The sequence below is a fragment of the Bubalus kerabau genome, chromosome 7 (genome assembly GCF_029407905.1).
Source record: "Bubalus kerabau isolate K-KA32 ecotype Philippines breed swamp buffalo chromosome 7, PCC_UOA_SB_1v2, whole genome shotgun sequence".
NCBI lineage: Eukaryota > Metazoa > Chordata > Mammalia > Artiodactyla > Bovidae > Bubalus > Bubalus kerabau.
Window position 1 is genome coordinate 72295532 of NC_073630.1, and position 5582 is coordinate 72301113.

The 5582-nt window shown below is 39.4% G+C and overlaps 1 pseudogene; it reads left to right on the forward strand.

Annotated features, from left to right (window-relative positions):
* Nucleotides 1-1723: 1723 nt before the first annotated feature.
* LOC129657075 (poly(A) polymerase alpha-like) lies at nucleotides 1724-2902 on the forward strand (annotated as a pseudogene).
* Nucleotides 2903-5582: the final 2680 nt, after the last annotated feature.

A 5582-nucleotide genomic window follows, 5' to 3' on the forward strand; every position in this document is an offset into this window, starting at 1 on the left:
AGACTTGCAGTTGCCGGAGGGGAGGAATGGGATTGGGAGTTTGGAATTAGCAGGGGGCAAGCTATCATACATAGGATCGATAAACAGACGACAAGGTCCTCCTGTATAGCACAGGGAGCTATTGTCAATGTCTTGTGATAAACCATAATAGAAACGAATACGATAAAGAATGTGTGTGTGTATATATATATATATATATATATGTATAACAGAATCACTTTACTGTATAGCAGAAGTTAATACAACATCATAAATCCACTATACTTTAATAAAATAAATTTTTAAAAGGAGGTTTATGTTCTCCAAAGTCCTGTCTCAAGCTCACCCTCCAGCCTGAAGGGTTTTTCTCCCCCTCTGCTGCTTCTCTGTGAAATGTGTGCCTGTCCTTTCTGCTGACTCTCACCCTGAGATGACCCCAGGAAATTCAAACTCTTCCACCATCTATTTGGCAGATCAACTTAGCTGCCTCTGCTCCTGTTTCTAACGTGGGAAACTCATTGCTAGGATCTAGCACAAGAAAGAATTCTCCAGTTAATAGAACCTATACGCCTTGAAAAACAGACTCCGTAATTCATACATTCAACAAGTATTTGCTGAGCGCCTGCCATTTGCCAAGGATTGTTCTAGGAGGTGAGGTTGGAGCAATCAGTGATCATCATTTTCTATTAGCATAATTTTGGGGGTCTCATCCCTACTCCATCCATCTCATCATGACATTTCTTCCTTTAAAAAAAAATTATTTATTTGGCTGCGCCAGGTCTTAGTTGCAGCCAGTATCTTCCATTTTCATTGTAGCATGCAGGATTTTTAGCTGTGGCATGTGAACTCTTAGTTTCGGCCTGTGGGATCTGGTTCCCTGACCAGGGATTGAACCTGGGCTGCCTGCATTGGGAGCTTGGAGTCTTAGCCACTGGACCACCAAGGAAGTTACCAAGACATTTCTTCCTGACACACATGGTATTCTCTGAGAGAGAATTCTGCTGGATGAAGTTGTCCACACCTTACTATATTTATTAAAGTTGCATACATTCTTTTATATTGTTAATATGTTTTTAATTAAAAGCCACCCCCCAACTGAGACAATACTGTTTCCTATCTAACATAATAAAAGGTATTTTTAAAAGCAATACAAGCTGGCTTTGACTCCAGAACTGACTGGGGTGAACACAAGCACCAGTTGAAACTGTCTGACCCTTTGTCAAGGAAAGAGAATTCTCATCCACTGTTCTGTAAGGCAACGTGACCAATGGATCAAGAGCCTGAAATCTTTCCATACTTTTTGACTCATTAGTCCTACTCTGAAGAATCTCCCCCACAAAGATAATGCCATACGGTTATTTGCAATTTTCAGAATTGTAAAATAGCTCAAAGACAATGGAAGGTTAGAGCAGAATAACTTGGAAGGGTGTGCTCTAAACAATGCATAGCTTCGAGGCACAAATTTTTCCTTACCTTAGCAAGAAAACAAAAACTATTTATTTATACTTATAAATAATTCCTCCAAAACCAGTGCATATTAAAAATACTAGTAGAGAGGAGGAAGGGGAAGGGGGAGAAGCACTTAAAGAGGCAGGAACGGGTGTGGGAGTGGGGTAGGACCCAGGGCTAAGGCAGCACCCAGCCCCTCTCTTTCCTTAGTGGATCATGCCAAGGGCAGCAGCTGCGGCAGTTGCAGGAGCGGGGTTGGGGGTGAGGAAGTGACTGGGTGGTACCAGCTCAGGAGATGACGCCGTTTCCAGTTACAACACAGGGATCACAGCAAGCACAGCCGCCACAGAAGCACTAAGGCATTACTTCTCCCATCAGCTTCAGTCATTTCAGTCACTCAGTCGTGTCCGACTCTCTGCGACCTCATGGACTGCAGCACACCAGGCCTCCCTGTCCATCACCAACTACCGGAGCTTACTCAAACTCATGCCCATTGTGTCGCTGATGCCATCCAACCATCTCATCCTCTGTCATCCCCTTCTCCTCCCACCTTCAATCTTTCCCAGCATCAGGGTCTTTTCCAATGAGTCAATTCTTTGCATCAGGTGGCCAAAGTATTGGAGTTTCAGCTTCAGCATCAGTCCTTCCAATGAATATTCAGGACTGACTTAGCAGGCCCCAAGGAGACTGACTACCTACTTACGCAGAAACTAGTTGAGACTCTGAAGCCCTTTGGGGTTTTTGAAGAGGAAGAGGAACTGCAGTGCAGGATTTTAATTTGGGTAAAATTAAATAACCTGGTAAAAGAGTGGGTATGAGAAATCAGTGAAAGCAAGAATCTTCCATGATCTGTAATTGAAAATGTCGGTGGGAAAAATTCTACATGTGTATCTTATAGATTAGAGTACATACAAAAGGTGCCGATATTGATGCGTTGTGTGTTGCACTGAGACTTGTTGATCGAAGTGATTTTTTTCACCTCATTCTATGATAAGTTGAAATTATAGGAAGAAGTAAAAGATTTAAGAGCTATTGGAGAGGCATTTGTACCAGTTATCAAACTGTTTTGATGGGATAGAGATTGATATTTTGTTTGCAAGATTAGCACTGCAGACTGTTCCAGAAGACTTGGACTTAACAGATGACAGTCTGCTTAAAAATTTAAACGTAAGGTGTATAATAAGTCTTAATGGTTGCAGGGTATCCAATGAAATTTTATATCTAGTACCAAACATTGACAACTTCAGATTAACCCTGAAGTCTATCAAACTGTGGGCCAAATGCCACAATATCTATTCTAATATATTAGGTTTTCTTGGTGGTATTTCCTGGGCTATGCTAGTAGCAAGAACTTGCCAGCTTTATCCAAATGCAATAGTATCAACTCTTGTACATAAATTTTTCTGGGTATTTTCTAAATGGTATGTGTTTAGATTATATTAAAATAAAATTGATTGTAGACTCTGAAAAAAAATCCTTGTAGAAAATAGTCCCTCATGAAAAGAGAAATATATATATACATATAAACACATACGTATGTGTGTGTATGGGTTTGAGGGTTATTTTACTTTTCTGTAATTAAAAAATTATTTCCTTAATGAAGATGCACTATTTTGTTTTTAAAATCATTTTATTTAAATATATTTGACATAGAGAAATAAATTGTATACATTTAAAGTGTACCACTTGATGTTTTTGTGGTTATGTATACATTGTGATGGAAAAGGAAATGGCAGCCCACTCCAGTATTCTTGCCTGGAGAGTCCCATGGACAGGGGAGCCTGGCAGGCTACAGTCCATGGGATTGCGAAGAGCCAGACACGACCGAGCAACTAAACAACGTCCATTGTGAAGGCTTCCCAGATGATTCAGTGGCAAAGAACCCGCCTATCTATGCAGGAGATGCAGGCGACGAGGGTTCAATCCCTTGGCTGGGAAGATACCCTGGAGAAGAAAATGGCAACCCACTTCAGTATTCTTGCCTAGAAAATCTCATGGACAGAGGAGCCTGGAGAGCTGGTCTGTGGGGTCACAGTGAGTCAGACACAACTTAGCAACTGAAAATGCACTTACTTTGTGAAAGGATCTCCACAGCCAACCTAAATAATTCATCCACCACCTCTACATAGTTATCCTCTTGTGTGTGTTCAGAAGATTTAATTTGAGATCTATTCTCTTGGAAAATTTCAATTATTCATCAGTATCACAATTAACAGGCTGTACACAAAATCTTCAGAAAATATTTATCCCATCTAACTGAAACTTTGTACCTTTTGCCCAATATCTTTCAGTTTCTCCCATACCCCATACCCTGATACAATCTGATTTGATGATTTTGACTCTTTTAGAATCTACATATATGCGGGCTCATGCAGTATGTGTTCTTCCATGTCCGACATTTCACTTAGCATAATGTTTTCTTAAGAAAATTAATTTTGGAGTTTTAGTTCATGGGAGGAATTCTTTCTCCAAACCCTATTTCTTCCATGAAATGTTCCTTGATTAACTAATTGAAAGGATTAATTTCATCCTTTTCCCTTCAGATTTTTCTGCTGATTCCACATCTCCACTCTTTCACATTGATTTTCATGTGTTTGTGGATATTCTCTGTGTGTGTTTCAGGACTGCCCTTCTAATTAAATAGATTGAAAACTCTTCAAGAGAATCTGTCTTCAGTTCCCTCTGTATTTTGCTACCTATTCTTCAGTTCCCTCTGTATTTTGCTACCTAAAAACTACAATTTATTTTTTGAGTAAGTGTACGGATTAGATTTACTAGGTCAATATTTCTCAAATCGTGAGCCATGAGTCTCTAGTTCTTGGAGGTAGTCCACAAATGAAGAGTTTCCTAAACAAATAACTTTGGGAACACTGCACACTTTGCATATGAGCATATTAAAGTCTCTGAAAAGGTCTGCAGTAAATGAACCTGCTTAACTTTAATTCAACATTTCTCAAACATATTTGATATGAATACTCTTTTTTAAAAAAAAAAGTACCTATTGACATTGGGCATTTTCTGGGATACTTTGTGGGAAATACATTATTAATTCCCAGAAGACAGGGACAAATATTATATCTTATTCATCTTTGTATTTTGCTTTTCATAATGTTGTCTGACACATAGTGTTGGACCATGTGCCCCAAAATAAATATTCTTGGGTGAACAAATAAGTGCCTGAAGGCGAGCTTCTGTGAACCAGTGTGTCGTGTTAAGCAACTGTAGGCTAAGGGCAGACTGATCAGGTTTTAAAGAATCTTCAAAAGTTTTTTTAACCTGAGTCCACATGGAGCTGGTCAGTAGAAAAAAGTATGAAAATACCCCAATCCCAGGATGAAGACTAAATCAGACCTGGAAGATTTACTAAGGATACGTAGTTTAGACACCAGGAACTACTATGAATGCACAGAATATCCAGACTACAATTAGTACATGAGATCACTTAGTCCAGTTCTTCTTAAACTTTCTCATTGACATACTCGTATTGGCCAAGGATCCTGACACATGCTCTAAGGGAGGTCTGTTCTGTGGGAGAAATCTAACTAGCCAAATAAAAGCAAGAAATTTTTGGAATTTTGAATTTTATCTTGAAATTTAAATGTCAGTTTTACAAATAAAGAAGACGTGGAATATATATATATATATGATGTTTGTTTTAATATAAAGTAATGCTTTACATTTTTAGCTGAGTGGTATGATACTTCCATTCAAGATGCAAGGACTTATTCCCATTCTTTTATTTAACATGGGAGAAAACTCTCACCTAGAGAGAGAAAGTGACTTGTTCAAGACCACACAGAGAATGTCGGCAATCTGGGGTTGAACCCCAGGTCTCTTGAATGCCAGTTCCACGCTATTGCCCAACTAGACGAGCCCTTTCATCTCACACTATACCTACACAATGTCATTTGATCTAGTAATTCCACTTCTAAGAATCAATCCTAAAGAAATAGAAATGCAAGGAAAGACCCAAAGATGTTCAGTTCAGTTCAGTCACTCAGTAGTGTCTGACTCTTTGCAATCCCGTGAACTGCAGCACGCCAGGCTTCCCTGTCCATCACCAACTTCTGGAGCTTATTTAAACTCATGTCCATTGAGTCGGTGATGCCATCCAACCATCTCATCCTCTGTCGTCTCCTTCTCCTCCCGCCTTC